The sequence below is a fragment of the Equus quagga genome, chromosome 2, assembly GCF_021613505.1.
Source record: "Equus quagga isolate Etosha38 chromosome 2, UCLA_HA_Equagga_1.0, whole genome shotgun sequence".
Taxonomy (NCBI): Eukaryota; Metazoa; Chordata; class Mammalia; order Perissodactyla; family Equidae; genus Equus; species Equus quagga.
The window spans coordinates 95,220,930-95,245,910 of record NC_060268.1 but is presented as its reverse complement, the minus strand read 5'-3'; the positions used below and the strand labels follow the sequence as shown (position 1 = coordinate 95,245,910).

At 43.2% G+C, this 24,981-nt stretch overlaps 1 protein-coding gene across 6 annotated transcripts in view; it reads right to left on the bottom strand.

The window, feature by feature from the left end:
* ARNT2 (aryl hydrocarbon receptor nuclear translocator 2) overlaps window positions 1–24,981 on the bottom strand; it is a 169,149-nt gene that overhangs the window by 43,901 nt on the left and 100,267 nt on the right. The window lies entirely within an intron of this gene.

The window sequence follows — 24,981 nt, the reverse complement described above, 5'->3', positions numbered from 1 at the left end:
TTATAAAAGAAATTTCAGTAAGAAGTGTATATGGGCATTTCAGATTATACAAATATTTTACTTATCTGTTGACAAAGAATCCAACAAAAAGGCAGAATCAAAACCGAAAAACAAAAACCCACCAAAGCTGGAATTACTTACTTGCCAGGCAAGGGAACGCAACCAGTGTTGCCTAAAGTCAGGGTTTGTAAAGGCTAGAAAGGAGAAATTGGTGATAGGTATGCTGATTAAGCACTGAAAACCATTGCTCTGGATAGGGAGGAATTGATTAAAATAATCCTCATTGTTCTTTGGTCAAAAAAGAGTCTTCTGTTGGGTCCAGTTAAGGGTCTGGCCCCTGGAGTGGCTCACACCGCAAGGTCCTTGAGCAGCTGTAGTTGGCTACAACTGTTGCCATGGAATGAGCATTCCGCTTTGACATCTGCTACACAAGTGCTGTTAAACAGAAAACTCCCGTTCAAGGCGTTTACGTCAGAACAAAGGTTCACGGTGACAATCGCACAGCACAGGGACGGCCCAGCACTGGACCGTGCAGGGAGTGTTACACACGGATGGGGTTCTAAGAGCCAGAGAAATGTCATTCCCTTCTCATCCCCACGACCCCATTCACAGTCCCCTCTTCTTTCCATCCCTTTCTCGTCCACCCCCTGCAGGTAACCAGTCTCCTAAGGTTCTGCTTCATCCTTGCTGTATTTCTCTCGCACGAACAGGCACATAGATGTGTGTTTTCTCATCTCCTCTTATTCCTTCCGTGAAGAGCAGTGTGCCACAGACACTCTTTTGGGCTTCACTTATTTAACAGTATGTCCTGGAATTCACTCCATAATTATTCATAGAGCTTTCCTCATTCCTTTTTAGAACTGCACAGTGCTGCATTATGAAGATTACCAAGGTTTGTTCAACCCTTTCCTATGCACGAACTTTTAGGGGTTTCCAATATTTTGCAACTATAAACAAGGCTGCAAAGAATAATCTCGTGCATGTGTATTTCTTATGATTGGTGGAATATCTTCAGATACATCCAGAAGATACACGTTTTCTGGAAATGGGATTGCTGGGTTGCAAAGTGAGCATATATGTAGTTTTCTGAGGTATTGCCAAATTTCCCTCCAGAAGGGGTGTGCCAATTTGCATTCCCACCAACAATGTATGAGAGGCCTGTTTCTCCACGGTCTTGGCTGAGAGAATATGCTGTCACATTGTTTTTGTCAGTGTGACAGGTGAGAAATGGTATTTCAGTGTTGTCTTAACTTGCATCTCTCTAATTATGAGTGAGTTGGAGCATTATTTCATTTGTTTGAGGATCATTTTTGTATCTTGTCTTTTAGTGAATTGTCTGTTCATGTCCCTTTCCCATTTTCTATTGGGATTTTGGTCCTTTCCCCCTCAATTTGCGAGAGATCTTCGTATGTTAGGGATGTTAAGCCATTGTGGTATACGTTGTGAATATGTTCCCCCAGTTGGTCCCTTATCTTTTGACTTCGCTTATGATGATTGAAGAAATTTGTAATTTTTATGTAGTCAGATTTACCAGTCTTTTATTATCTCTGGCATTAAGTCACAGTTAGAAAGCCATTTCCTACACCAGGTTAAAGAGAAATTCACCCAGGTTTTCTTCTGGTACTTTCAGGGTTTCATTTTTCATTTAGATCTCACATCCATTTGGAGTTATTCTTGTGTAGGTGTGAGACGTGGACCTAATTTCCTCTTTTTCTAAATGGCTATCCAGCTGCCACAACAACATTCATTAAAAAGGGAGTGATTTGAGATGCCACCTTTATCATATAGTAAATAACCATATGTATTTAGGTCTAATTCTGGACTTTCTCTTCTATTCCACTGGCCAATTGTTTATTAAGCACCAGTACCATGCAATGTTAATTATAGAAGCTCTATTGTATGCCTTAGTATCTGGTAGGGCCATTCCTCCCTTACAGTTTTTCAATGTTTTCTTGGCTATTCTTGGATGTTTATTTTTTTACATGAACTTCAGTATCAACTTATTTAACTCCATAAAATAGCTTGCTGGTATTTTTATTAGGATCGCATTAAATTTATAAATTAACTTCAGGAGAACTGACATCTTTGTAATGTTGAGTCATTCTACCCAAGAACAGTGGGTGTTTTTCCACTTGTTTAAGCCTGCTCTTGTCTCTTTCAGGAGCACTTAAAATTTTTCCTTAAATATACTTGTACTTTGTATACTTATTAAAATCATTCCTAGCTATTTAATCTTCTTTGTTGCTATTGTAAATAGGGTTTTCTCTACCATACACCTTCTGTTTCCTGTTTATGTGTATGAAGCCCATTCAGTTTTGTATACTGACATTGTGTTGTGCTACTTCACTTGATTACTTATTGTTTCTGTTGGTTTTATTGTGGACTCACTGGGCTTGTAGAGGTGTATTATACAATTTAAAACAGGGATGATTTTCCTCTGCTTTACACATTCTTTTGCCTCTGATTTCTCTTATTTAATTGCATGGGCTAGTATTTCTATTACAATATCGAACAGTTGTAGAGATCGTGGGCATTCTTGTTTCTGATCTTAGTGGAGATGTCTCAAGGGTTTCTCCATTAAATAAGATACTTTTTTAAAAAAGATATTATCCCTGAATTACTGTTTGACATTTTTGCAAGTCTCTTTAATGCCTTGCTTAATAGCAGACAGCTGGATTCTAATATCTGCTGTGCATGCAATCTATTACAGTATGTTCTTTTACTTCATATATGAAGAAAACATGCCTTCCATAGATGTGTAGTTGGAGGAAGGAGATTTTTTTCAGATAATTGTGGATATTCTTCTTTGATATTTTCCTAAATCTTGACAAGTGGTACTTTCTTAAAGGTTAATTGCAATGTGAGTTCCAAAACTTTATCAATGAATTTTTCACATTCTATTACATTAAAACAGATTACTAACACTTTGAATGGATCTGTTACCCATGATTTTCAACATTACGTATTGGTCATTTGGAAAATATTGGTTCACAAAATTATACAGATCTTCTCAATGTTGACACATTACATTATACATTATTATAAAAAAATCACACTTAATATTATCATCAGAAATATTTCTAGGTATTGGTCAAGATCACAGTGGTGGATATAAGTTTTCCAAAACTCAAATTTTCACTGGAAAGCTTGAATTTTATCACTGAAAACAAATACTGTCAATTCTTTTCCTTGAAGTGACAGGTTCATTTTAACTTTTTGAGAAAATATCTGCCGCTTACATAAGTTTGATAACCATAGTTTGTTAGTCACTCTTTCAAGTAAAAAATAATGTTTCACGAAAAAAATCAGCTAGTTCAGCTCACAACGAAAACAAGCGCACGAAGGCCTTCCTTGACACAACCACCATGTTCGGGACACAGCAGAAGTTGATTTATGCATACCTCCCATTTCAGAGTTTAATAAAATTAGTATTTTTTACTGCTTCGTCAAGGACATACTTGAGTGAAACTAGCATTTTTAAATTTTGAAATTATTTTTCTTGCAAGTGTGTGCTGATAAAGAACACAATGACTACTAGGACATTTTGGTGCCACTGCTTTGATTCATGTCAAGGCTCCAGACGTTTTTACCCATCAATGCTTTTGCACCATCCATGCAAACGTGGACCCAGTGAAAAGGACAAATAACATCCTGGTGCTGTAATGAAAATACTGTTAGCTTTAGGTGCCCCTGAAACCGCCTCAGGGACTCCCATGGTCCAAGGGCCAACCTTGACAACTGCTGTGTCACACACTGCTGTTCCCCAGAGTCTGGACCTCCCAACCTCATCTCTTTTCCGATCCTTTCCCTGCTGCCTACATTTCTAACCACACATTAATGAGACCGGAGACTATGTCTCCAGTCTGGATTTTCCTCTGGAGTCCAGATCCTGACCCCACTTGCCTTCCAAAAATAATTGCCTCCATCTCACAGGCCCTTCAAACTCAACAATTGCCCAAATTTTCCTACCAAAACGTACTCCTCCTTTTTCTTCTCTCCTGTGGAAAAGACAGCTAGTGACCCACCCCACATACATTCCATGCTGAAAGAACCCTGATTTATCCAGAGTGGCAATGTGTCCACCCCCTTAGAATCAGAGGTGGTCAGGTGACACAGCTCTGGCCTATAAGACGTAAGTGAAAGTCACCGAGTGGGGCTTTCAGGAAAACTCCTCCTTTTTGCAAAACACAAAGATGATGGTGTGGCTCTAGCAGCCGTCTTGAAGGCAGGAAAGCCAAGGTCACACGATAAGGACTGCAGAGTAGAAACTTAGAGAAGAGAGAATGAGGCCCTAACTACATCATACAGCCACTCCTAACCTTAGACTGCCTACCTTTGGATTTTCCATCTGAGAGGAAAATACATAAAATAAATTTGTTTAAGGCACTGTTATTCGGGTTTTCTATTCTATGCAACCAAACTCAATCACTTACTTGTACACATTTTAACCTCTATTAGAAGCATCAGTACCAGCACTGAACATCTGTCATTTATTTGGGCTGAGCAGCAGCCAAACCCATGTCCTATTTGGAGGGAATCCCACTTTGTCAGTGATCCTGGTGGAAGCCAGTATCCTAGCTCCCACTATGTGCGTCAAAGAAGCCAGATTTTCTCTCTCTCCTCCTTCCAGAGGGAAGGGATGGTTAGAATTCACCAGCAAAGCAGAGCCCAGTGTCCTGGTCAGGCTGTTGTTGTTAATAGTCTCTGTGCTTTGTGCTTTTTCGGCCCACTGAAACTGCCTGGGTTTCTGTCCATTTTCAAAACCTGCCCCCATAAGCCCCCGACTGATTGATCTGATTGGGGCGAGCCATGAACATCTATTCAATAATTCTCTTTTTGCTTAGGATTTCTAGAGTTTTTCTGTTATGAACTAACTGATACACCAATGACCCAACATCTCAAGCTAGAATTCTTGTCGTCCTCCACCTTCCTTTCCTCTCATCACTTACATATCAATGGTCCCCACACACGGCTACTTCTGCACTACAGGTGTCTCTCCAGTCTCTCTGTTCCTCTCCATCCTGTCGTCCATATCACCACTAGAAGGTGGACAGGTCACTGCTCTGCAGGAAATGAACAGAACCTCCTGTTGCCTCTACAGTGAGTCAAAAGTTTGCAATACAGCACGTATGGCCCTTCACAACCTTTACCTGTGTTAATCATCTGCAGCTCCTCCGAACACGGAGTACCAGTCGGGTCTCACGTGAACGGCACACGTGTCCCTCTAAAGATGTTAAGTTTCCTGCTTCTCAGGAATTTAATTCATCATTCCCTCAAGGGGACTTGAGGATGAGCCTGTCTAGGCAACAGCACACACATGCGACTAAAGAGCCGGCTCTGAAAGCACAGAGCTGACGAGTGGGGTAACTAAGCAAGGAGGAAGGTTTGTTCCTGCTCAGTAGATGAAGAAGGGTTACTGCCCCAAGGTCTGAGATGGGCAAAGATGGGAATCCCTATGGTAACTGAATTTCAGGGTGGGAGGTGTCACTGAGTCCAAGCCCCGGTGACACTTGAATCACATGGCCATCCATTTCTGTTTGAATTTCTCCAGGGGTGGGATGGTCTCTACATCCCCAAATGGCTCAGTCTGTCTCCTTTAACATTCCATCTGCTGGTCCTAGACTTGCTCTGGGGGCATACACTCTTCTGCATTTGCCCTTCAGACAAGTAAAAAGTATGTTGTGTTCCTGAGTCCATTCCTTTGTTGGCCAAACGTCCCTGTGTCAGTTTAAGTGTTCCCGCTACAAAAATGGTTTGTTCATTTTTCATTGTCATTGTTATATCATTGTTATATCAATTGCTATATCATTGTCACTTTTCTGAATATACTTCTGATTGCCTATATTCCCCTAAAAGGTGTTTCCCACAACGTACCTGGTAGGGTCATTCCCAAGGCCTCTCACTTCTTCTATTCTGGAGACCTTTGAAGCTGTCTTCCAGAATGAGAGTGCCCTTGATTTAGCATTAAAAAAAAAAATCATAATGGAGCTATGCTTCCAGTCAAGATGGAATAACAGAGCTCAAATTTACCTTCCTTCCAGAAATAACCAGCAAATAAAATATCAGAAATAATGGTTTTTCAAGACACCATATGTCAGGCAATGAATAAGAGCAATCCCTGAGAGATGGGAAACCAATAAGATAAACACTCTGATGGCTTCAGCTTATTGCCTTAAAAGAGTTCCCAAGCCAACAACTGAAATTTCACATTGTCCGGCATCAGATAAAAATTTACCAGCCATGTAATGAAGCAGGAAAATACAACCCACAATGATGAAAAACATCAACCAGTCAAAACTGACTCAGAACTGACACAGATCTTGGAATTAGCAAACAAATACATTAAAACTGTTCTTATAACTGTATTCCATATGTTCAAACAGCTAAATAGAGCCAAGGAAGACATTTAAAAAACCCCAAATCAAACTTCTAGAGATGAAAACTTTAATGTCAGATGAAAAATGCATGAATGGTATTAATGGCATATTAGACAGGGCAGGACAAAGATTAGTGAACTTGAAGACAGCAATGGAAATGATCCCAAATGAAAAAGAAAGAGAAATAAGGATATATTTTTTTTAATGAAATGAGCATCAGTGAATGAGATGTCGAAATGTCAAGTGGTCTAATATATGGGCAACTGGAGTTGCCAAAGGAGAAGCAAGAGAAGGGAAACAGAAAAAATATTTGGAGAAATAATGTCTGAAAAAATTTTTAAATTTGAGGCAAAGTATAAATTTACAGATATTAGAAGATATAAGACATAAGAAGCTTAATGAACCCTAAGCACAAGAAACATGAAAATTACATCATAAATTGCTCAAAACCAGTGATAAAGAAAAAGATTCAAAGTGTCTAGAGAAAAAAAAAGACATGATTACATATAGAGGAATAAAGATAGATATGACAGCTGATTTCTCGTCAGAAGCAATGCAATTGAGAACATAGTATTTTAAAGTATTGGGGAAAAAAGCCTGTCTACTTAGAATTCTGTACCAAGTGAAAATACCTTTCAAAAATAAAGGTGAAATGAAGACTTTTTCAGCCATATAAAAGCTGAAATAATTCAGCACCAGCAGATCACTATCACTAGAAATTCTAAAAACCATCTTTAAGGCAGAAGAGATATAACACCAGATGAAAATATGGATCCACACAAAGGAAGAAAACCACTGGAAATGGTAACTATGAGTAAATATATAAGGTTATTTTCTTATTAAGTAAATCAGTAACATAAAGGCCAGGAGGAGAGAAACAGATGGATACTGCTGTGAGATTCTTACGCTGTATGTGAAGTGGTACAATATTGCTTGAAGATAGACTGTGGCACGTTAAAGATGCATAGGGTAAGCCCTAAAGCCACCATTAAGATACCAAAACAGTCACAGCTAACAACAAAGAAAATAAAATGAAATCATAAAAAGATTCCCAAAGAAGGCAGACAAAGAGGAAAAAGAGAACAAAGAACAAATGGGAAAACAGAAAACAACATATATGAACCATATCAATAATCACATTAAATATAAATGGTCTAAATGCCCCAATTAAAAGGCCAAGTTTGTCTGATGGGATAAAAAAGATTGGATCAATGTGACACCTCGACATCCAGCTCAGGAGAGGGCATCACATGCTACAATGCTCACGAGTGGTACAGTATCTGCTGTCAATGACTGGAGTTCCAAAAATCATTTGTGAAGGTAGCGTGTTAGAAGATTTGATGCAGTGACTCATGTCCTCATCCATGGATTTGTTCGTGCCTGCCTTGATAAACAGCCGTATTTAAGAGAAGGCGGAAGGAGGCACAGCAAGGAAGGAATTGTCCCATTCACTCTTTAATCCTTACTTTCCCCCACCCCCGTCTCCTTCCTCCATCGATTTTGGCTGTCCATGGTCAAAGTCTCTAGGGGCCACTTGACTCATACCATCCTTCAGGTTCCATGGACTGAACCTAGTTCAAATCTTAGTATTTCCTGCAACTGGCCAAGCGTCTTGGTTGAGGTTCATCCCAACGCAAAGCCTGAGACCAGGCCTTCAGGAGGTGGGATAAGGAAGAAGAGGGGGAAAAGTGAGGGAAGAGAAACAGAAAAGGAAGAAAAGCCAAGATCAGGGTTATCTCCACCACACTCTTGGCTTTGCCCGCAATGGGGCCAAATGCGATCGCTTTCAGGGAAGTGCCTGGCGCCGAAAATAGAAAGAAACCACATCTTGATATGGGATGCTGTCAGCCGAGGTGAGTCTGAGCTCACAGTTCGTTTGCTAATTCATTCTTCATCCAACAAGTGTTGATTGAGAACTTTTGCCGATTTTCTGAAAATAGCCACAAATTCTCTTTATATATCTTCCATCAAGAGTTGAAGGTAGGTTCCCTTCTGACGACTTTGACTAATAAAACACAGTGGAAGTGACACTGTGTGACTTTTAGACAAGTGGCCCCATCCATTATGGGCAGAGATCCTTAGTGACCCCTGTCTGAATTCCTAACCCACAGAATCTGTGAGTCTAATAAAATGGTGGTGGTTTTATGCCAATCAATAAAATAAAATAAAATGAAATAAAATAACTTCCAATTAGAAGGTGCGTCAGCCTAGAAGTGCAGAGGAAGAGACTTGACAGGGCCCTGAGAAACCAGTCCTTTAAGAGTATAAACAGGCTCGCTTGTAAGAATGCATTTTAACCAACCAAGTAAAAAAATGTGAAAATGATCCCTTGGCTTTGCAGAAGTGAAGTGGAAAAGTTGCAACCTATTAAATAAATAGCTTTGGCTATTTAATGTGGGCAAGTAATCTGTAGTTGCGAATGAGATCCAAGCGTGTGTTTGTGAAATTTCCAGGAAATCGTCAGTAAACCCAAATTTCCTTAAAGGACTGAGTTCTTTATGTGCCTACGGTGAAGGTTCTCCTCAGGACACTGGGCTCAGCTTCCCCATGGAAGGGAGGGCATCTAAGCCAGCAGGCCAAACATTTGTACAGGCAGCCCTGACACAATGCCCCACGAGCAGCTGCCAGGATCGAACTGCCAGTAAACCCGTGATCATTGCCACTCAGACTACCAGTGTCCCGAGGTGGCTGGGGGTGACTGGGGAAGGCAGGGGAGTGCTCCATCATTAACAGAAGGAAAGGATTGAGGACCGAGCTCTCACATGCTGTTCTGTGTAATGCCTCTGACAGGGCAGTACTATGCAATCTTCAGATTATCATCCGGATATTGGATTTTCTGTATTTTCCAAATGTGGCTTGTGCAATATTCTCAAGTAATACATGATCTTAAAAAAGGGTTTTGACTCTCGGTACTCAGCAATAAAAAGACAAATACTCCCAATGAAAAAATGGGCAAAGGATCTGAATATGACTCCAAAGAAGATATATAAATGGCCAATAAGCACATGAAAAGATGTACAACGTCATTAGTCATTAGGGAATTGCAAATCAAAACCACTATGAGATACCACTTCACACCCATTAGGATGGTCATAATAAAAGAAAAGATGGTGAAGATGTGGAGAAATTGGAACTCTCATATACTGCTGGTGGGAATGTAAAATGGTACAGTTACTTTGGAAAACAGCCTGGCAGTTCCTCATGAGGTTACACATTGAGCTCCCATATAACTCAGCAATTCCACTCCTAGGTACACAACCAAGAGAGACAAAAACATCTGTCCGCACAAAAACTTAGACATAAATGTTCACAGCAACACTGACAATAGCCAAAAAGCGGAAACAACTCTAATGTCTATTAACTGATAAATGGATAAACAAAATATGGCAAATCCATACAATGGAATATTATTCAGCAACAAAAAGGAAATACTGATATTGCAACATGGATGAGCCTTGACCACATCATGCTAAGTAAAAGAAGTTAGCCACCAAAGGTCACATTTTGCATGAGTCTATTTACATGAAATGTCCAGAATAGGCAAGTCCATAGATACAGAAAGTAGATTAGTGGTTGCCTAGAACTGGGAGGAAATGGGGAGTAACTGCTAATGGATATGGAGTGATGAAATACTCCTAAATTGATTTTGGTGATAGCTGCAAAACTACATGAATATACCAAAAACCATTGAATTGTACACTTTAAACAGTGAGTTTTATATTACATGGATTATATCTCAATAAAGCTGGTATATAAAAAAATTATTTAAAAAAAGAGGTAGAATTGAAGAGAGTAAAAAGCCAATGATAAATCCCACAAAAGAATATCAAAGGGACGTTTTGGTTATTTCTGTCCAGTCTTTTTGCCGCAAATTTAGAAACTATAGAAAAATACAAGGATGAATTAATTAATTACTTAAAATTAACCTTAACTATGATAATATCCTTTATGCCCTTTACTGTGTGTGTATGTACGTAATTGTCTGTTTTCTTACACTGTTCTGTAACCTGCTTTGGAAACTTTCTAACTTCTTGGGAAAATCTTTCAACGTGTTAAAACATCTGTTTTTCATTTTCCTCTGTATGGATGCACCATGACTTGTCTGACACTCTCTCTCCAAAACTTAGCCATTTCGTTTTCCCCCAGTTTTTCACCCATATAAGTAATATAATTATATGCATCCTCTTAGACAAAATCTTTGAGCACATCAGTGATTTCTTTAGCACGAAATTCCTAGAAGTGAAATTGCTGGATCAAAGAGCATAAACAGTGCTCTGTTTTTGGTTATATTTGCTTTTCTTCGATTTTATTTGAATACAGATTTGTTTTCCATTTGTTCTTTTATGGAGAGCCTGTAGATGTTTTTGCCATATAAAAGATCTGTTTGGGGTTTTTTTCCTCAGGAATTTTTAAACTCTGATTATATATTAAGAATATATATGTGTCTCATACAAGTTACCTTTTATGTTTGTTTTCTCTAAAGTGTTTATTTTTACATAGAGTATTATTAAGGTATAGACAATCAAAACTGTATTTTCATATAGTACTTTTAAAGTTTCATATTTATCTTTAGTAAATCTGACACTTATTTTCCATATGCTACACTTCATGTTTTTCCCAATAATGAGTCAGTTCTCCTGAGACTATGTACTGACTAATTTTTCCCTTTTCCACTCACTGGAAATGTTTCCTTCATCACACAGCACATTTCTGAAGAGACCTGGGTCTGGTTTAGGTCTTTTCCGTTTGTTCGATAATTTGGTTTGTGAATTCACTTATCACATCTTAATTATTAAGGCTTTAACTTACATATTTTCATGTCTAGTGAGGCAATTCCTCCCTAGTAGCCTGTTTGTCAAAATTTTATTAGCTATTTTTATCTTTATATGTCCATTTGAATTTCAGAATGAATTTTCATTAAAAAAGTTCCATTGGGGCAATTTTATTGAAATTGTATCAAATTTGTAGATTGGTTTGGAACAAACTGAAATCTTTATAATACTAAATCTTCATATCGAAGAATATACGTGACCCACAGGTGCCAATCTTTAAAACAAACAAACAAACAAACAAACAAAACAAAGTAGTACGCTTTCCATCCCCTCCTCTGTCTGGAAGCGTTTAAATGATTTGCTCATAAAACCTCTGGGCCTGCACCATTTAGAGCAGTTCTTTGTCAGCTTTTTCAATTTCCTGGCTACCTTCGATCTTTTCTCATTTGAAGAAACCTTTCTTGGACTCAAATTTGGTTATATATTTTCCCAGAGAGTAGCTTTCTTCCCCAAGATTTTAACATGCACAAATCTAAATTATGCACACTATTTGTTTATGTTTTTAAACTTTCTGTGATAACTCTCTTCACTGTTAATATGCATTTTTTCATTTTTTTTTAAAAATTAGAATTAGACTTATAGAGGTTTTCTCTTTTACAAGTCTTGATGAAGAACTATTTATCAATACAATAATACTTTTGTTTTCTAATTTAATTTTTCTCTTTTTAATTTTTTCCTGAATTCCATCTTCTTCATTTGCTCATAGTATTTTGTTGTTCTATGTTCATAAGTTAAATAAGTCCTATTTTCATAAGCTAAATTCCTAATTCATATGTTAAATTCCTAGTTTTCTCACATTTAATAACAAATGTATTTCAAGCCACAAGTTTCCTCTAAACACTGTTTTGTTTTGGCACACCCCCAAGCCTTGCTATGGAGTGGGGCCATAGCCGTGAATTACAAAATAGTCTGCAGTTAGAGTTTAGTTTTGATTTCCATCCTTCACCAAAAGTTACAGGATAGATTCCTTTGTGCAAATAGTTGATGTCCCTTTTTATAAGGACACCAGTCACACTGGTTTTGGGGCCCAAGTGCTTCAGTATGACCTCATCTTATGACATCTGCGAGGACCCTATGTCCAAATGAGATCACATTCTGAACTACAATGGGTTAGGACCTCAACATAGGGTTTGGGTGGACATAATTCGACCCACAACACCTTCTGTGAGTACTCTATGTTTATTCCTGCCCGCCCTAGCAGGTTAGCCACAAACGCAGTACATGGACCAAGAGCACCCTCACTGTACCCGGGACAAGCATTGCTGTTGATCACGCCACATCTTCCCACTAACTATAGAAGCAGACCCAAAACAGCTCCTCAAAGTGGGCCATAAAAGAAAACCCATTTGCTATTTCTGTTTTCTTACTTAGTGTTTTATTATAAAGCTGAATAAATTCTTTCAATAATAATGATTAAATAAAAATTTTAGATAGTGATATTGGTAAGCCTGGGTCCCTTCCGGGCAGGTACTGCAGAGTGCATTACTGGGAGATGAAAGAGAGATTTAGTCACCAAACATTTACCAGGCCCCCTGCCACGTTCTGACCCTGTGCTCAGTAGCTTAAATAATACAGAAACACGTATGACATGGTCCTTGCGTTCCAGGCGCACCGGAGAAGCAGGGGAGACACACAGATGCAAAAAAGCTATGATAAAAAGTACAAGTTACACAAATAAAGTGGCTGGAGAGTTGTTGACAGAATATTGGTGAAGGCTTTCTGGAGAAGGATTCGTCGGAACTGGGCGTGTGCGTTTGGTGAGACCAGTGGAGACGGGAAAGGCGGCTCTGGGGACGGCAGCAGGGGAAGGAGGGTGCAGCGTGGTGACATGGTGGGTCTGGCACAGTTACACACACGTCAAGGCTCTGAGCACCCAGGCAATCAGGGCAGAGGCTCCAAATAATTGTCTGCCATGTGAGATAAAAGCCTAAAAAAGCACCTCAGCCATCTGGAAATTGCCCATTCATCAGTCTCAGCTAACCAGAACAAGGTCTCCACGGAACCCCAAGATGGTCTCGAAGGCCGTCACACCAGCCTGGGCACTTCACTCGTGGAAAATGCTGTCAGTTCCCAACTCAGAACCTACTTTATTCCCTTTCACCTGCAATACCAACAAGGTGTGCTGTTTGCTTGTCTAGACCAGGAAGGATGAGAAACAGCAATTTGTGATGGGATGGGGTTGGTACAAAAATGGGCACCTGGAAAGAAACGAGAGTCAGCCACCAGCAGGTGGATTTGAGGACAGCGAGTACTCATAGGGCATAAAAAGAAACAAACTACCACCAAAACAACCAACAGAGCAACAACAGCTGCAGGGGAGGCAGCAGGGGCTGAGAAGCCTTGCTGACATCTTTGACTAGTTCTTTTAATTCCTGTCCAGCCCTGGAGCTTTGTCACGAGAGCTCTGAATCAGCAGGGAAGGACCAGAGCACGTTCCCCATCCCTCATTTAAGCAGATAAAAAATTCTGTGTGATGAAAGACAATGCAAACAAAATCAGAAGATAAACGACAGGCTAGAAGAAAACATTTGCAACATATAATAACAAAGTGTTCACATGCATAATGTTACAAAGACCTCCTTTAAGTAAATAAGAAAAGCATCAAAGCCCCACAGGAAAAGGGGCATATACCATGAATGAGCAATTCACAGGGAAATGAAAATAGTCACACCCAGGAAAGATGCTTAACTAGTCACCGGGGGAGAAAATCCAATTTAAAATATGTCATTTTCCCACCAAAATTATCAGATTGGCAAAACTTACAAAAGAAGGAAAACATCCGGAGTTGGTAGGAGTGTGGGAAAATGGCCACACGCGTATCCCGCCTGGCAGTATAATTTGGTAGGACGTATTACAATGTGCTTGTGTCATCTTTATACCCCCTCTGAGACTTTCCTGCAGAAACACCAGCACTCATGGGGGAAGAATCGCACACAAGGACGTCCACTGCAGTGTCCTTCGCCAGAGCACCAAACTGAAAATAATCTTAATGTTCTCACCTGGGGAGTGGCCGATGGAATATTATGCAGCCACTTAAAACAATAAAGTAGCCCCTATATGCACTTACTTGCAGATGAGTCTATGACAGCCTTGATAAGCTAAAAACAACCAGGCTGTGTAATAAAATACACAACATGAGCTCCGTTTTTTTAAAATAGAAAAAGTCTAGAATAAGAAGCACTTGGGTGTCACCAATAGGTTCGTGGGGGTAGGACCAAGGGAGGAGAGAAGTTTACTTGTTCATTCATAAACTTTTAAAAATTTTTTAAAAATTGGTTAAGGGTGAATTTTACTTTACTTTTCATGATTTTATAGATCTTGATTTCTTTAATGAAGATGGGCTGTTTTCGTAATAATTTTTTTCTTTAAGATTTTATTTTTCCTTTTCTCCCCAAAGCCCCCCGGTACATAGTTGTATATTTTAGTTGTGGGTCCTTCTAGTTGTGGCATGTGGATTGCCACTTCAGCATGGCTTGATGAGCGATGCCATGTCCACACCCAGGATCCGAACCAGCAAAACCCTGGGCCGCTGAAGTGGAGCACACGAACTTAACCACTCGGCCATGGGGTCGGCCCCCTGTAATAATTTTTAAAAGATGATAGGAAGAAAAACGCTGGCACGTGATGTCTTGGTACTTAAGGTGGCTCCACATACCTGGAAATGTTCCTGGGCTGCACTTCATTCCCCAGCAATGCCAGAAACAGGAGCATGGTGTGCTTAACTTCTGACTTTAGAACTCTGCCCCTTGATCACCAAAGTAAGGGGAAAACATGCCCGACAATGGTAGAAGTTTAATTCTAAGACATTTGGCAGAGATGCAACATTTCTTTCCAAATTAACTGCCGCTAAACCATGAAAATTAACATGCATCTCCTTTGGCCTAAAGGGAAAGCTGTGAGTATCTTCTGTATAAACTTGGACTCAGAAGATAGAGCTTCACTTCCTGTAAACAGAGTTAGCTAATTAGGCCACACTGAGGTGTCGCGGGGATGTCAGGAGAAAGGAATGAGGGGGTACAGCAGCCGCCCCTCTCTAGGCCTCCATCTCACCACCAGTAAAGACAGGAGTGGACCACGAGGCCTCGCAGGCCGTAACCGCTGTGAGGCCTGAGGCCGGGTCATCTTCCCTGACGGCAGCCGGGGGATTCCAATGGAAAGCTGTGGGCTGTTTTCCAAGGGGAGCAGAAGAACACTGAACCTCAGTCCTCGCCATGCCTTAGCTGGGTGGCTTCACTGCTCTTCTCAGCTTTCAGTTAAAGAAAGTTCATGAACAGAATGACATGCTCCATTGGCTGGCTTCTCCCCCATTTCCAGCTTCTAGAAGCTAAAAATCCCCACCAGTGCAGAACGGGCCTCTAGAAGGCAGGCTACGTCAGGCAGTCCACCTGTCACCCATCCCTGCTTTGGTGCTATGGTCTTTCCCCAACTTTCCATCACAATACTTCTGAGTTGGGCATGCTGGGGGTTGGCTGGCACCAATCGCTCCCCCATGACTTAAAATTTTGTGACCTCAGCCCTCTCCATAGCCTGTCTCCCCAGGAGCCTCTGCACCCTTATTCTGCCATCACCTCTCACCAGCATCGGGGTCCTGCTACTTTCTGCTCCTTATTCTTCCCCCATGAAGAACAGCCTCCACCTACCCCTGCTCATCTTTCTCAAACTAACCAGCTCCCAAATGAGTGTCTTCTACTTAGCCCTTGGGAACTGTGTTTTTTGCAACCAAAGACCTGAGCCCTTGGCCATGTACTTCTTGCAGGTCTGTCACCTGGCTGCCTGCACGGCACCTCCCTGACTGTGCCCACCTCCCCCGCAGAGGCTGCTCCTGTCTCCAAGGGCCCCTCATCATGGACCCCTGGCCCGCATCCCCAGTGCTGCCTCCACACAACCCTCCTGTTACTGGTACTCAACAGTCTCTTCTCGCAACATCTCCTCCACCACTCCTTCCTCTTCTGCCTGCCTCTCCCTGACCGTGGCCCACCCTATCGCCACTTTCATCTTGCCCAAGCACAGCCTTGACCGTATTTCAAGCCCTTTTTCAAAAAACCTCAAAGGCCCCCCCGCTGGTCACCAATTTCAGGGCCATTCATTCCATCTGTGGAATGGATTCGAGCGAATACTCCCTTGAAAGCACACCTCAGAATCTGTTTGGTGAGCAGCTCATCCAGGTAAGGATCTTGACAGTGAGGAAGGGATAAATGATACGAAGGGCGAGCATTTTTGTTAGAACAAGATCACTTTCTGCTACAGGTTGGCTGAGCTCTCCTTCCTGTGTCTCCCCACAGTTTACTGTAGGGCACTAAAAAGCCATGATGGGGTCTTTTAGAAAGCAGTCTGTGCTCTCGCACACGGAGCGAGAAGACATTTGTGTCCTTTGGAGAGAAGTTCTCAGAGCACACCAGCTGAGCTCTGTGGGTTTCCTCTTGATAAAGGAAGGCAAAATTTCCTTTATATATGAAATGGTGGTAACAAGATTTTCTCTGGATGTCGGGACACAGACTGCCACTATGGAGGTTTCCCAAGGAGTGCATCTTGTGACAAAATGGGGTCCAGGAAAGAATGTTTTAAAGGGAAAATGGCCATCGTGCCTGGCAGTGACATCGATAGATGGAGAGAGAGTGGCTTGACAGTGATTCAGGGCTCTGAGTGACCCGGGGAGTCTTGCATCCATCTTTTACTGACCACAAAGCTGTCCGCTTCTCTAAGCTTTGGGAAATGGGAATAATAATAGTTACGATCTGTGAAGTGGGAACTATCATAGCTCCTGCCCCACAGGGCTGCTGTGGGCATCGGATGAGAAATGTCTATCAAGCACTTAGCACAGGGCCTGGCCCTGGAGCTCAGTACGTCCAGTTCTTGTTTTCAGTGTCACGTTGAAAGTGCCGTCCCTGTGCTGGTCAACAGAGGTGGGGCCCTCCCACCACTGAGCTGGCCTCGTGGGAGCTGAGCTCTGCCTGGCTGCGGGCTTCCAGGGGAGGGTCGCGCTGTGGTCAAGGGCAGGGGAGAGACTCGGGGTCAGCGGAGATGTGGAACCACACAGGGTTTAAGGTTCTCCCTGGACAGAAGGGATGGGCTGGCCCGAGGTGCCGCTCAGGATTCTCTGTGCTCTGACATTCTGTGGGTCCAAACCCCAGGTCAGAGATCAGCCACGCGATGTCCCACTTTCTGTGCACCTACTACGTGCCAGGCACTGTGGTACAGACTAGAGATGGAGTGGCACCCGGGCCCCAGTTTCTCCTCTCAGGGAGTTCACCTGCTGGCAGGGGAAACGCAGAGGCAGGTCACCACAACGCCACGTGCTGAGAGTTATAACAGAGAGACCACGCTCCTTTGAGCAGGGACGCAGCCACGGCTGCTGCCAGGGTCGGGAGGAACAGCGACAAGAGGGAACGCCTCCCGAGAGGAGCTGCAAATTTATCAGAGCAATTTTTAAAAGGAACAGGATAATTCTGGCCATTTTAGCAGATTTCAATGATCCCCTCATCGGGGTTTACAAGCTCGTTTTCCCCTAGGTTAAATTACTTACCTTTTTTGGGGGGAAATACTCTTCAACTAATACCAGGTCTAAATAAACCCTGAGTAATATAAACAAAACACAAATGAAATGCAACTGGAAACTGCTATTTGGGCTCAAACTCAGCACTGGCCAGAAATGCCTCTTCATCTCTCACCAGGGGATGCATGAACCCAGTGCAAATGCTCACGGGAAGCTGGACTGTTTTTCACCAACGCTGGGTGGAGTCTGTCCCAGGATTTATTTACATCTTCACATGTGAATTAAGACTTATTTTACATTCCGCCGAAGGCCAGGGGGAAAATAGCCACCCTCTGCCGTGAGCAGTTCAGGCCACTTGTTCGCAGCACGTTTCCAAAGTATTCTCTGAGGAGTATTAATACGCTTTAGGCAAAAATAATGTTTCTTTGGCCTAGGACATTTGGGAAACATAGTTTAAACAGAGATAAAGAGGTTTCATCACTGTGGGCTTCTCAGAGAATTTAATAGGCAACTTTGGAGCACAATTCTCTGTGAGGGGGGACACAGAATGCAAAGTTGCCCACGTGGTCAACCATGGAATCCTTTTTTTTATGGTGCATCTCTGGGGACGTGTCATCTCGGAGGATGTCCTGGGAAACGCTGACCCTCGGGATGTTGCGTTTCAGAGTTCCTGAGCTTCAAAGCACAACTGCTGCCTTTGCCTCAAAAAAGCAAACCGAGACCATGTGCGTAACCACCTCCATCCCAAATTACCGTGGAAACGACCAGAGTCTGAGATGGGAGCCGAGTACGTCAGTACCAGAAGCCGGCGAGGCTTACCATAAACCCACTAGCAATCGTGAGAAAACTTTGAGGCGCATGCTTTGGGCAAGATGGCATTGAGGAAAGAGACATTTAAGCCACAACTCCCTGTGCAGGAAGGAAAAGGCCACCGGGGGAGCGTGTGGCAGGACCCCCAGCAGGACCCACCTACAAGCTTAGAGCTCCCGTGCCTTGAGATTAGCACAGAGCGGGGGCAAGATGCGAGGGAGAGCATATCTCGATCTCACGCCTCCTGCGAGGTGGAATGGTGGCCGAATGCCAGTGAGTCCTCTTGAGGTTGCTTGTGACTTGAGTCATCCCCACCCCCACCCCCGACTCTCAGGTACAGACAGGTGAAGCTGTGGTCAGGTAACAGTAAAGCTAAACTAGGAGCTAATCCCTCCTGTGCCCTTGTCAGGGTCTGAAAGATCTTCCTAGAACCCAGATGATCAGTGATGGAACCAGTGATCCCAACAATGGATGACCACATGGCGACCACTCTAAGGCAAGGGAAGTGGAAAAATCCACGAGCATCAGCAAATGTTCCCACTGAAGAAAGAGAGTTCCCTTATTAAGAAGAGGAGAGGGAAAATCTAAATTCAATGACTCAGTGCAACTCAAGAAGCCATAATATTTATGAAAAAGGCACAGCCTTCAGCCTTCAGCAAGGATTGAGGTCAGACGAAAAGTGTGATTGCCAAATTTCTAAAAAATTAAATGGGAATCATGAGTAGAAAATTCAGATGGAGCAATTCTCCAAGAATCTGGAAGAAAAGGATAAAGCAATTAATAGGGTGGGCAGAACTCTGAGTGGCAGGGAGAGCAGATCCAGGAAATGGACACGGAGCTTGCCGGTGAGAGGGGAGGGGGCTGGGGAGCAGCAGCAACTTGGAAAATTCTAGACCAATGTCCACATGGTGAAGAAAGACTGCAGAGGGCCACCAGCACCAACGAAGGAAAACAGACCACGCTAGACACATCTGAGCGAAAGCCTGGGATCCCAAGGATAAACCCAAAACAACCTACGAGTGTCATGGCAGGAGAAAGGAAAAACAGCCTACCCAGAAACGAAAACCGGAAGCTGGTCTCAGACCTCCCTATGACACGAATGTCCAAGGATGATGGAGCAGTGTCCCCAGAGGCCTGAGGGGGAACCCCAGATCCCAGCAAGTCTCCATGCAGCTGAGGAAGAGCAACAAGAAGCACTTCTCCAATGCTCGAGGAATTGGGAAATGTAGCGCTCACTCACTCCTCTTGAAACTACTTAAGTTTCTGGCACTGAGACATGAAATAAAATAACGGAGGAAGCGTGATCTAGAAGGAATGAGAGGTGAGCAATAAAACCGGCGAGGCCGTCTAATTATGGGTAACGTGGTCGCGGACTTTGCAGCAGATGGCAAACCTATGTCTTGAAAGATAGATGATATAAAAAAAGGATGACCATATATCTAGAATCTGAATTATGGCTCTAAAGCCCCAGATGCTTTCCACACTAACTGGCAGAGGGGAGGGGAGGCAATCTGGAATCTGGAGCAGTCTTTAAGCACACCGTCTCTGGAGTCGGTCTCCTTGCGTTCCAGCCCCAGGCTCCCCGCCACCAGCTGTGTGCACAGCACCGCCCCAGCCTGCAGTCGGCTTTATCCCATCATCTCACATCTCCCCACTCTCCCCAGACACTCCGCTCTCCTCTCCATCTGCACAGCCACTGTCCTGATTCAGGCTCCATGATTTCTCCCTGGGCCACTCTTCTCTGGTCCCCTGGCCTTCAGGCCTATTCCTGTCCTTCCACTCACTTTGATGCAACTCCCAGAATAATCTTTAAGAAGCTTCATTGGCTTTCAGTGACTCTCCATAGAATGTAGACAAGGGTCCAAACCCCCTTAGCTTAGCACACAAGGTCCGGTCCCAGGATCTGAATCTACCCACCTGTCCGGCCATCTCCCCGACCAGCCATAGTGAATTACATGTGGTTCCCAGCACAGCATCTCTCTCCCACTTGGAGAAAGCAGGGTATTATGGTAAAAGCATCAGGAAGGCCTGGTTTTGAAACCCGACACTACTACTTGCAAACTGTGTGAACTGGGTTAATTACCTTTCTGTTCTAATCCTTCAGTGTCTCATCCGTAGAAGGAAGATAATAAGATAATAATAGTGCCTAGAACTCATGAGGGTGGTTGTGAAAATGAAATAGTGCAACGTACGTAAAAGACTTTTCATGGAGCCTTGCGTGTAGGGAGCGCTCCAGTGAAAACTATGATCATGATTACACCCACCTTGCCCTTGGCCACACTGTTCCCCACGCCTGGAAAGCATTTTCTCAACTAGCAAATTCCTACTTCCTATTTAGGTTTATGTTGCAGTTCAAATGTGACCCTCTCTTTGCCCGTTTGGCTTCTAGCAACTGTTGGCCACGGCATGAAGGAGAGAGAAGCCAACCTTGATGCTCCCGGCAGACGGACCTCCCTCCTCCAGGCTGCCCACGTGTGGCTCTGCTGTGACCTCGGCCATGGCTTTGCAATGACCTGCACACCTACCTGTCTCCTCCACTGGACTGTGAACTCCTTCAGGGCAGGAACCATGCCAGACTCACCCTAGGATCCCCAGGACCTGGCAAAGTACCTAGCCCACGGCAGGAGCTCAGAAAGTGTTTACTGAAAGAAACGGAAGGGTGGCTGTGCCTGCCTGAGAATGAGGAGGCCAGAAGACTGCCAACCGTCGATCTCCATCTCAGAAGCTACGGCCATGGCTTTGGATGTCAGAGTGAGCTCCCGAGCAGGAGACTGAGGCCTGATGTGCGGAAGAGCATGGACAGCACAGAACGGATGAGGGCTGGAGAGAGCAGGGAACCAGCCACTGCCTTGCGGGTTGGTGGCTTCAATACAGACAAGCAGCTTTAGAGATTTTCAAATGAAGGGAAAACAAACACACTATGTTCAGCAAGCAGACCGCAAGAGGTGCAGGGCTGTTGTCGATGAGCTCATGGTAGGGCTGAGCTGTCTGGTGAAGTGACAGCACTGGCCTGACCACTGCAGATTCCAGCCAAAACCCCAAAATAACCTCAGGCCTCTGGCACGCTGTGGCCAAGGCTTACTGAAAGTCTAGCAGCAAAGTGAAGAACAGCATCGGCCTCATGGATGAGGAAGCACACAGGGGCGCCAACAGCCGAGCCCCTTCCTGCCTGCAATGGTCCCGGCGGGAGGTGACCGCATCCTGGTCAACCTCCCCCTGCCCTGGGTCACATCTTGGCTCTCCTCTGCAGACACATTGCCGGTTAATCAGAGACCTTCCACGGACAGCTAGCTGGTGAACCACGCAGATCAGACGGTGGTTCCTGGAAAAGAGGTCTCCATTACAGACACGGCTTCGAGCTCAAAGCTGAATGTCATCTGTGACATGCAAGGTGCTGGGGGGACAATGATGGGGTGGAGGCAATTAATATCTTCAGAATTTCGAAGTTTCCTTTTGACTCTGAACACACCTCACAAAACACAAAACACAAGCCGTCATGGGCGATTTCTCCTTCACCCATGGCGATTTCTTCAGAAAAAAAATCACTTGTGGGTGATGTCTTCCTTACTATGCCCAATGTAGTGGGTTTGTTCCTTTAGATGAAACAACTGAAGGATTAGACAAGGGAACTAACTGTCTCTGGGACTCTGCTCTTTCTTTTAGTTACACCCCTAAGTATTTTATATGAAACTCACGTAGTATAAAATGCTGTGAGGTTAACTGAGAAGGCCACTGTGAAACAGAAAGAGCTTCTGGAATATATCAGAATATAGTGTGATGTTTAGTTTAACATGGAGTCAGCAGGCCCCACATAGACCTCGAGGGCACAGCGAACTGCCTCAGGAATAAGCCTGGTACTGCAGGCAGTATGTCAAAGAGTCTTTTTACAAGGCCCTTGTTGGCTCCTTAAAGTTTATCTCTTCTGCTCACCTTTAGAGATTTCTAAGGTCGCCTGCAGATATTTTCAGCCATTTTCATGCTTACGAATCTTCATGCCTCCTAATCAAGCCTTGGTCTATAATTAAGGAGCTTGTGTTCATTAGCTCACAGCATTCCTCGTGAACATTTACGAGCCATCGTTCGAGCTTTAAGTGACTCGTAACTCCAGTGCTCCAATCTCATGACCTTGTAATAGGGTAAAGAGTGCCAATGACCTCATTTCAGCCACCTCATCTAGCTCAGATGACTGTCTACCATCTTAAAAGATTTCTGGGAAAGTGGATTCTATAAACGCCTTTGGAAATTCTGGCAAGAAATTCTTTCACATATCTATCCCCCTAGGTCAACTATTTCTTTTGTCTAGGCAAGAGCCCCTTCCATCTTTCCTTCCTTCCTTCTCTCCTTTTTTCCATTCATCCATTTCCTTCCTTCTTTCCCTCTTTCATCCACCCATTCATCCATCCATCCAGTCTTCATAAAGTATACACTATGTGCAGGTCTGAGCTAAGCACTGGGGTGAGGAAATGAATGAAGCATGCACTCGGTCTTGAGAGATCTAAATGGGAAGCACAAAATAGTGTTATATGTGCTAAGACTGTAGTTGTCAATCAAGAAACAGAGTATTAACAGCCACAGAACAAGGAGCATCAGCTCAGGGTCCCTTGGGCATGCTATCACCATCATGTATAGGCTTGCTTTGCAGAACCTCTATCTTTATAGAAACAACTAAATACAACAACAAGACAAAACCAAAAAACAAACGAAAAGACACGATTTTTTAATTTAGTGCAAACTGGTCAATCCAGTTGTCTAAAATGCTCTTGAGAAAATTCATATTGATTTCTTAAAAACGTAATTTTTTCTGATTATGAAAGTCATGTAAAAATTTGGAAAATACAGGAGTGAATAGAGAAGAAAAAGTAACCAATAATATAACACACAGAAATAATGATTAATACTCTATGTACAATTTTTCAATGCATAGATACACTAACCATTTATAATTTAAAAATAAAATTGAGATCATGATGCTCATGTTGCATGACCTGCTTTTCTTTTTAACACTTCTTAGCACTTTGCTTGCTTCTTAAACCCCCTTTGAAAGCATGCCTGTTACTGGTGGCCCAGTCTTCTGGCAAACAGACGGTCCATGCTTTTCTAACCAATTCTCTATCATTGAAATATACACTAATTCACAGTTTTCACAGTTATAAATAATGCTTAAACATGCAACACATACATGTCTCTGATTAATTCCTTAGAATGAATTCTAGAAGTACAATTTCTGTATGTCGAGGAATGCACATTTTAGGGCATTTAATACATATTGCCAAGCTATTCCACAGGTTTGTACTGATTTATATTCCTACTAGCAGTACATCAAAGTGTCCATTTTCCTGCATCTTACCAACACTGTGTATTTTGTCTTTTTTACTCTTTCCCATTTGAGGGGTAAGAGGAGACAATGTCAAATTATTTTAACTTGTGGTTCTGACCAACAGGAGACTGAATTCTTTCCACATGCTTAGTGTGTGTATGTACTTATATTTATACACATCTGTAATATCTTGTTCACATCCTTTGCTCGTCTCTCCCTTTTGAGTTAATATTTGCCTTTTGGTAACTTTCCTCTTTTGGTCCAAATTGTGCCTTCTGGAACTATCCAAAGTAAGACTAATTCCTCCTTTCTATGACACCCCCTCAAATACTTAAAGACAGAACTCATGTCTCGCTTTCTCCAAGATAAACACCCCCGGCGCCCTCAACCATTTGTCATGTGGCCAGGTTTCAAGGGCAGTCATTAAAGACTTCATGCATCTTAAGGCCTGCTGCCCTGTCACCCCGCACACACGGACACTCACAGGTACAGAACCACACGCGACTCCAGACAAGCCCGCCTGGAGCGTCTTCACAGACTCTCTGGATGCAGTTACCTGCTGCACCTTGGGCCTCAGCCTCCCTGCTCCCGCTCATCCACAAGGATGCTACAAGTCAGACTCAGGATGACCATGGCATTTCTTGCATGGTACTGTAGGCCTGGAGCCCAAGTAAAATGGTAAGCAAGAGAGCACTTTGAGGCCCGAAACAGGAAGAGGAATTTGCCCGGAACAATGAGAATGCTTAATTCAAATGAGGAAAGCATTAAGAAGGAGATGGTTGGCTTGGAACGGGGTCCCAGAGGCTGAATTTGGCAGCACCATCCAGCACTGTTACAGGGCCTCCTCCAGGAAGCCTCTCCTGATGCCGGGCAGGTTAGGAACCCCTCCTCTGTCCCCAGGGCTGACTCTCCTGTGGTCATCTGCGTACGTGTTGGTCCTTCACCAACACACTTTTGTGCTCCCTGAGGGATGAGCCTCTGTCTAGTGCCCTGAGGGTCCTGCTCAACCTCTGGCCCATGTTAGGCTGTCACGCGTGGCCAGTGAACTGAGCCACTGCGGGAAACCTCTCCAGGCTGTCCACACCCCTCTGCTCTTATCTGCCTCTCATCAAACAACCTTCTAATACAAATGCAGCTTCTCAAGTACTTCAG